General features: G+C 39.9%; 1 long non-coding RNA gene across 1 annotated transcript; it reads left to right on the top strand.

Annotated features, from left to right (window-relative positions):
• Positions 1–7,387: 7,387 nt before the first annotated feature.
• Positions 7,388–8,466, top strand: LOC127105501 (uncharacterized). The gene is made up of 2 exons (XR_007795016.1): positions 7,388–7,545; positions 8,155–8,466. It is a non-coding gene; the product is annotated as an uncharacterized LOC127105501 (long non-coding RNA).
• Positions 8,467–9,157: the final 691 nt, after the last annotated feature.

Raw genomic sequence — 9,157 nt, 5'->3', positions numbered from 1 at the left:
ATGATTGATCATGATTTATTTAGTGATTTTTGGAAATGTTTGAGATTGGTTTTGATGCAAGTCTTGCTGTTGACTTCTATGAGCTTCTGTTTACCATGTTTTTGACCTAACTTGTTCATGAAATGATGATGATGATTGATATGTATGTGAAACCAATTGGGTTTGTTTCTTAAATGTTTGAACATGATTTTGGATGCTTGCCCTTTGTTGTTTTGACTTTTTCATCCTCTTTTGACCTTAGGCTTGCCCTAGTGGTCCTGTTACTCACTTTGAGCTCATGTTTTCAGGTTGACCATCAAATGGCCATTGAGACCAATTCTTTTTGATTGAGCTTGCTTGATTATCATTGGCTAACTTGTGTGTTTTGTAGGTGGCTTGGCTCACATGCCTTAAGCCTTGTGCCTTGCACATCCATGTGCCTCTAATTGACTGTTCGTGTCTGTTTCTGTTTGTTTTGTTTGAAGTTGCATACTAACATCTGTTTGACTGTTTCAGGTGCTTTAGTTGCTTAGTTCCTTGTGAACTTTTTGCTTTGCTTTGCTTGTATAAGCAATTTGCATTGAGGTATGTCTCTTTTACTTCATGTAGTCTGGAAGACCTGGCCTGTTACTTGGCCAGGCAACTGTCTGAAGTCCTCCTTAAGAGGCAATGTTTGTGGATGTTTAATTTTGTCCTTGCATAGAGTCAAAGTCCTCCTAAGTGAAGAGGCAATTGGTGGAAGGTAGGGATATGCAATCTATCCCCCACTATTCAGTGTGTCTTCTGTTTTGCTCACACCACTGTGTTGATGCATTACAGATAAAAACCCAAGATCTTGTACAATCGTACAGTTGAGTCAGTTTTAAATGTGTAGAAGGGTTCCCACTTTCTGAACCCACACATTCTTGTCTTGAGCTCTCCCAGGCCAGGGATAAGAGCTGTGAAGTCTTACCTTCACTCACCTTTCATCTGCTTCACCTTAGCCCCTCAATGGCAAGGTTAAGAGCAACACTCACCCAGTTCCAGAGGTTTGTTTGTTGAGGTTGATATGACCCCTCGACTAAAACCTAACCCTTGTTTGAGCCACTTGCTTGTGTATAGTGTGTGCTATCTGTGCTTGTAGGATTGTTTGACTTGCTTCCTGTGCAAGTTAGGATTGTTTGACTTGCTTCCTGTGCAAGTTAGGATTGTTTGACTTGCTTCCTGTGCAAGTTAGGTTTAGTTTAGACTTGCTTCCTGTGCAAGTTAGGTTTGGTGTGGCTTGCTTCCTGTGCAAGTCATGATTAGGATAGGCTTGCTTCCTGTGCAAGTTAGCTAGAAACCTTAACTTAGGGACGACTTTGCATGACAACATCTAGGCTCGAGTCGTAGTCTCCCTAGTGTTGTGTCTCCCTCTGTTATCTGGTTAGGCTAGTCCTTTGTCCCTGCGTAGGGGAACTACATCGCCCTGATCTTCACACCAGATGAAGTATGTAGGCAGGAGATTGAGCTGATCTCTCCGGGCGCCCTTTTTCTTTTTGTGTGTGTTGTTTGACAGTTGCTAGGCTCGAGTGCCTGACTCCTTAGCAATTTGTCGCCTGTTTGTTTGAGTGTGTGCTTGACAGTTATAGGCTCGAGTCCCCGACTCCCTATTAACTTGTTGTGTTGTTGTGTGCTTGGAAGCCGATGTAAGTCCATCGAGTGGCATTTGGGTTCCAGTGTGGGTGTGTTTAGGTTCGGATGCTGATGTAAGTCCAGTGATTGGCATTCAGGCTCCACGTTTGCCTGTGTTTGTTTGTGTGCGTGTCAGCCGAGCTACGAATGCTCTGATTCTTCTCTCGTCCGAGAAGATACGTATGCATAGGATGCGACATCCTAGCGAGCATGTGTCGTTTCCCCAGTCCGAACTACTTCGACTCTGATGTCTATGCCTGATAGACTAAGTAGGCCCAGGATACGATGTCCTGCCGAGTCAATTTCAGTCAGTTTCTTTTGTCTCCTTCAGCCAGTGTGTGTGAGTTTGAGCAGTGTTTTAGCAACCAATTTCCTTTCTATTGTGCGTGGATCCCGTCGAGTACGACGGATGCGTATGGGTGCTAATACCTTCCCTTCGCATAACCGACTCCCGAACCCATCCTCTTTGGTCGCGAGACCATGTTCTTTCCCAGGTTTACTCTGAGCGTTTCCTTTCCCTCTTTTGGGATAAATAACGCACGGTGGCGGCTCTGTTGTTTCTTTCTTTTCCCGCCGGTTTTTCGCGTGATGCGACATTGAGCTACCGGCTTAAAATCCTCTTCCATCAAGATCTTGTGCATGCAATAGGAAGGACTAATTCCTTTTAGATCGGAAAGAGTCCAACCCATGACTTCTTGATTTTTTTTCAGCACATTGATCAAACGGGCTTCTTCATCATTTGACAAAAGGTTGCTTATGATGACCGGCTTTGCTTCGGTCTCATCTAGGAATACATACTTCAAAGTAGAAGGTAATATTTTCAATTCAATAGGCGCTTTTTCGTCATTAACCTCCTTCTTCAAGTCTTCCTCCTCAATTTCCCACGGTTGTAGTTCGTTTAAACCATCAAGTTCCCTTAAGCATTCATCAAGAGCTTGCTCTTCTTCAGCTGTGAAAACTTCAAATGAGTCGTCAAGAGCTAACTCCATAGGAGAAATCTCATGAATATGCTTAGAAACCTCCAAAATTGCCTCTTCGATCACATCGATGCGAAAGCTATCACTTCTATCTTTTGAATGCTTCATTGCTTCGAATAGATCGAATGTAACTTCTTCATTTTGGAATCTCACCTTCATCAAACCGTCATCAACGTCTATCATCATGCGCGCGGTTTTCATGAACGGTCGGCCCAAGATGAGCGGAGCATCATCATCCTCTTCCATATCAATAACAATAAAATCGACCGGGAAAAAGAATTTGTCGACTTTAACCAAAACATCTTGGGCTACGCCATGAGGATGGGTAGTCGACTTATCTGCCAATTGCAACGTCATCCGGATGGACTTAATTTCAATGTTGCCAAGCCTCTTTATAATAGACAAAGGTATAAGATTAATGCTTGACCCCAAATAAATGAGTCCTTTCCCGACATAGATATCACCAATTTTAACCGGAAAAGTAACTCGTCCCGGATCAACCTCTTTTTTCGGAAGCGTCCTTTGAATAATTGCACTACAGCTCGCATCTAGGACGATGGTCTCCGGTTCCGTATACCTCCGCTTTTTTGTAAGTATGTCCTTCATGAATTTGGCATACTTGGGCATTTGCTCCAAGGCTTCGGCAAACGGAATGTTGATTTGCAATTGTTTAAAAATATCCATGAACCGGGTGTAATGCCGTTCATTCTCCCTTTTGGATGGAGCATGTGGATAAGGAAGGTTTTGGATCGGAGTAGAGCTCACTACCTCCTTTCCTTTAGCAACTCTAGAACTTCTTGCTCTTTTCATTTTCACTTCCTCCACCATTACTTCATCACTTTTATTTTTCTCAATTTCCACACTTTTTTCTTTTCAACTTCACCATTCTTTTCGTTCTTTTCAACTTCTTCCTCCTCACTCCACTCCCCCACTTCACCATCAATATTTTCCTCCAATATTTCCTCCTCATTTTCTTTCTCTTCCTCTCTTTGTTCTCTCTCATCTCTTTTTTTATTCTCACTAATCAACTCCCTCCCACTTCTCGTCATGATCGCTTTACAATGTTCCTTAGGATTTGTTTGCGTGTTTGCCGAAAAGGAAGGACCGGGTTGTTGTTCCGCGAGTTGCTTAGCAAGTTGCCCAACTTGAGTCTCGAGATTTTTTATAGCCGCGTCGTTGCTCTTTTGATTAGCCATTGACATTTGCATAAATTGTGTCAATGTCTCTTCCAACTTAGAAGTTACGATCGGCGGTTGTTGAGGTTGATAAGGATTTTGGGGAGGGTTTTGACGGCTAGAAGAACCACCTCCATAACCTTGGTTATGGTAATAGTTACTCCTAGGTTGGAACCCTTGATTCCCTTGGAAATGTTGTTGTTGATTTTGAGGGTGTGGTTGATAAGGTTGTTGTTGTTGTCTCGGTTGGTAGTCCCGTTGGTTTGCCATGTAGTTTACTTCTTCGAACCCGGGAGGTGGACAGAATCCGGTGTCATGCTCACCTTTGCAAAGCTCACAACAAGCTATTTGTTTAGCTTTAGAAGGTTCTCTCAACTCTTTTATTTGCTGCGTTAAGAGTTCCACTTGTTGTGAGATGAGTTTGTTTTGGGCAAGGATGGCATCGTTCGTCCCAAGTTCAAGCACTCCCGGCTTCTTCAAAGAGTTGCCTCTACTTTGACTCTGAAGATCATTTAGAGCCATTCGATTTATGATATTTGTAGCTTCTTCGGTGCTTTTAGACAATAAAGAGCCACCCGAGGTAGCATCCAACAACGTCTTGCAATTTGGTTGAAGTCCATTTTTGAAAATATGGATTTGAGTCAATTCATCAAATCCATGCCCTTTACACTTCCGAAGCATGGATTTGAATCTTTCCCACGCCTCATTTAATGATTCATTGATTCCTTGTGAAAACACTGAGATGGCCGTCTTGGATTCCATGAACCGGTTATGGGAGAAGAATCTTTCGATGAACTTCTCTTCCAACACGTTCCAGTCTGTCATGACGGCTGGTGTTTGATCTAAGTACCAATCTTTTTCTTTGCCGAGCAAAGCGTGGGGAAATAATCTTCTGAACAACGGTAGCTCTTGAGCCTGATCCACTCCGGCCGCCAATGCTATCTCATAAAATGTTGTGAGAAAAGCAAAGGGATCTTCATGGTCCATTCCGGTGAATGGACTTCCATATAATAAATTAAGAGTTCCCGTTTTCATCTCGGCTTGCCTTCCCGTGTGGTTGGCAAACTGAGCAGTGTTCCTTGGACTGTTTACACATGGAGTGGAAATGGGTTGTGGTGGTGGTTCCATGATAGGTATGAATGGTGGTGGATGTGTGGTAGAAGAACTTTCTCCTTGTTCTTGTTGTTGTCTAGCCTGTTGCCTCCTTCGTCTCGTTTTGCTATTCAGCCTCCTTGCGGTTCTTTCGATCTCAGGATCAAAAAGAAGTTCGTCCTCAGGAATCTGCCCTCGCATAAAACGAAAGTTGCACACTAAACCAAACAAATTACAAGCACAAGTCAAAAATTCGAAAGCTAAAAATTAAGCAACTATTGCGATTCTCGCAATATCAATTCACAATCCCCGGCAACGGCGCCATTTTGTTGATTGTAATTTTAAGTGTCGGGTTTTTGTTATCGTCTCCACAGGGATTGTGAGATATCACCGCCTTTCGACAGTTGTTTTAACTCTTAGCTTAAGGTAACAATGGTTTTTGGTTTTAGTCACGGTATCTTGCATAAAAGTGTAAGAAAATGCGGTAAAAGATTTGATTTTAATATTTGAGAAATATTGCCAAAGTTAGGGTTCGACAATCACTTTGCATGTATATGTTCGATCAACAAAACTTATAAACTCCTTTAGATGATAAACTATTTCACAAAGTCCTCCCAATGTGTTTATCTCTAACACACATTGTGAGTTTTCCCATTTTGATCCATTGTTTATCTCTAACACAATCTATCAAAATGACAACTTTTTGGTTCAACCTTATGGTGAACAAAATCATTCATTACTATCTCTAGATAACAAACAAGATTGGATGAAAACCTAGGTAAAGAGTTGGTAAACATCTCTCGATCATAAACCAACACAAAGAGTTTTCAATAAAACAAAGTTTTCACCATATATTCACCATTAAAGAGTTTACAAATGAAGATCATCCGATTTACACACAAAGCTAATGATCATCTACATCTAACCTTGACAAAATGAAGAACTTAGCTACTCATTTTCATGGTAGCTTGGTCAACAAGTTTCAGAAGAAGGTTGATCAACATCCGAGTCGAATGATCGAGATTGGATGGGAATCCACCTTCTTTTTGTGAAAGATTGTTAAGAGATGAAGAGAAATGATTTCTAGGTCACAAAAGATCTCTAGAGCAATGCTGGAAAATATCTTAAAAAGTACAAAAGTATGGAGGTGTAAAGTGTGGCTCCAAAAAGTAGCCCTTGCTACTTATAGAGCTGTTACTGAGTTGTCATGCTCGCTAGGCGAGCAGAATGGCTCGCCTAGCGAGCCCCTAAATGAGGCACCTGCGCCCAGAGAAATAACCTTTGCCAGACTGGCATGTTCGCTAGGCGAACAAAACCTTCGCTAGGCGAAGCCCACGCTTCAACCTTCGCTCCAGCGAGCTTGAGAGGTTTTGCTATTGGAATGCTCGCTGGGAGCTCGCTAATGGCTCGCCTAGTGAGTTAGTGCTGGCTGCGCTTTTCACCAAGTCTGGACGTGTTCGCTACACACTTCGCTGGCAGCTCGGCTAGCGAGTTTGTTGATGTTTGCCACTGTAAAATACTGGAGATTTTCGCTGGGTTCTCGCTGGGCGCTCGCCTAGCGAGCGCTTCGCCACAGCCCTCGCCTAGCGAGCAAGCTGATGAATGCATCCTTTGTTTGGTCCCTTTGCCAACTTTCTTGTGGCTTCATTTTCTATTATTTCATGCCTAATTCCTGCACAATAACACACAAATCAAAGGTACCAAGATCGTTTATCATTGTATTGCAATTCATCAAAAACAAAGGTGATTTCGAACACTTTAGCAAGGAAACGGAGTGAAAGATGCCCATATTTGATAGCTCAAATAAGCACTTTTGGGTATCTAACAATCATACAATTTGAATCGTATTTACCAAGTGTTGACCTTTGATTTGTCTTGTATAACCCGTTGATGGGTATGACTGAGACTACATTGATTAAAGATTTGACTTGAGGCCTTGTGCTCCACAGCTTGAAGAAAAAAGTCTTATTAAGTGACCAAGGGTATTTTGGTCACTCAGATTAGACTGTGGAATTATACAATATCAAAGGATTTAATTGATTAAAATTACTTTTGATATATTTGAATCAGAGGGTTTGAAATAATTTGAAAACTAGATTAGAACTTGATCTAATGATTATAATTGAGTCAAACTATCCTAAAGGATGATGTTAATATGTCAAAATTCTTGATTAAAAAGCTATGTTAAAAATCCTAAGAAAACATGCAATTACACGGTGAAAATAACTTGATCCCTAAAGGGTAAAATGATCATATTTACAAGAGTGCTAACATTGAATTAACTCTTTAATCATGAAAATTCTAAATGGAAACAAATCTAAATTCTTATTCTAATTGTTCTAAATCCTAATATTCTAAAAATATTATCCAATTAATTTCTAGAGAATTAAATCTAAAACTCTAATTATGGCCTAACATCTAATTAATCTCTAATTAAATCTAAACTTAAATCCTGATTAAAAATCTAGGAGTCTAACAAAGCTATTCTCTAAAATCAATATCAAGAATTAATTCTTTAATCAAAGTAAAAGACAAATTCAGTAAGGCCCCAATAGAAAATGGGAGTGTAGGCCCACCGAGTGTGGTGAAAGGCCAAAGGTTCGTTCGGGTGAAACAGAATGAAGAGAAGGAGATTGGAAAATGAAGAAGCTCCGAAATGAAGAAAGAAGGTTAGCTTTTATAATAGCTCTCTCCCCAAACAAGTTAAGAATCCACATGAAATTTTAGTTGAACTTCAACTCAAATGTGCAAGTTTTTTAGAAACTCAGCAATTCTGTTAGGTTGGTGATTGGATGAAATGTGAGATCCAAATTATTTCTCTTTTGAAATTCACTTTTAGTTAGAAATTAAATCCTGTTAGAAAATTAGAAAGTTAGTTGGATTCTAAGCCGCCTTGAAATTCTTCTCAAATTCACTTTGTAAATCAGGACTTTGTCTTATTATGAACTATTCTGTTTTGGTTAATATGGTTGAAATTCACATGCCAAAACCGCAAGCCACGACAACAGAACCAATCATCCTTACGCCTGCACCATGATTTCACCAACTCTGTTGTTGATTGGTTTTCTTTATGTGCGTTAATTTGTCCATGGTTTGGTGATGCGTATAAGATAATATGGAAATGCCAATTGTGAAATGCTGCCATTCTTCTTGAGTTTTATGCAGGTTGTGGAACTTGTCATCTGTTGTTAACAGTTTGGATTTCTGTTAGGATTAATGACAGAAATTAGTCTATGATTGAAAATACTAATCGATGTATTTTTTGTGGAATTGTGCAGGATGGTTGCTACGGCTCAAATACGGTGTAACTTCTGGTTCAGCTTCAAAATTAAGAGTTGGTTAATTGTACAGAATAGCTTAGCAACTATGAAGTTCTGACACGCCATTCACACGGCGTGTCGCTGTGTCGGACACGTGTCAGACACACCGGCACGCGTATGACACACGTACGACACACGTACGACACGTATCAGAAACGTTTTTGAAATGTCCAACTAAAATAAAAAATTTAATTGTTACGGACACGGATACGACACCTTATTTCCCTTATATTATGATTATTTTGAATTTACGTTTTTTCTTTTTGATAATGTCAAAAAGGAGGAGAAGAAAGATGGTTGTTTTTTGTTTTTGTTTTAAGGATACCAAAGACAATATCACAAATTCCAAAACAAAAGGGAATATTTGTAAGATAGTGTAGAAATTAAGTATCAAGAAAAAACTTCCCATAAATATATTTTGTCATTATAAAAAAGGGGGAGATTGTGAAGAAGATGTTCACCATCTATCTTGGCCTAGTTTTGATGAAGACAATGTTGGAGCAAAATTGGTTTGTACCATATCTCTAAGGTTTTGATGATAACAAAGTATTTAAAAAAAAAAGGGTATACTATCATATGTTCAAGTATGCAGGACCATAAACTAATTTTTTTGATATAAAATTAGTTCTAGTACTAAAAATGAACATTTAAAGAGAAACTAAAATATCCAGAATCTAAAGGATCAGAACCAGACTCTGAAGACTTAGAATATGAAGGAGGTAAACTTTTGAAGGCTAGACTCTGAAGAAAGTCAATCTCTAAAAACTCAGACTCAGAAGGATCAGAACCTAAGACTCTGAAGACTCGGACTTTGAAGTCAATCAACAAAAGGATCAAGAAGACACTGATAGGTCATTATCAGACTCCAGGGTCAGTCAACGCAAGGATCGAGGAGACTCTGATAGGTCATTTTCAAACATAGAGAGCAATTTTTCTTCTTATGACGTGAATATTTAAACAA

This window comes from Lathyrus oleraceus, chromosome 7 (assembly GCF_024323335.1).
Source record: "Lathyrus oleraceus cultivar Zhongwan6 chromosome 7, CAAS_Psat_ZW6_1.0, whole genome shotgun sequence".
NCBI classification, from domain to species: Eukaryota; Viridiplantae; Streptophyta; class Magnoliopsida; order Fabales; family Fabaceae; genus Lathyrus; species Lathyrus oleraceus.
The sequence above is the reverse complement of the archived record's forward strand: the minus strand, read 5'-3'. Positions and strand labels throughout refer to the sequence as shown.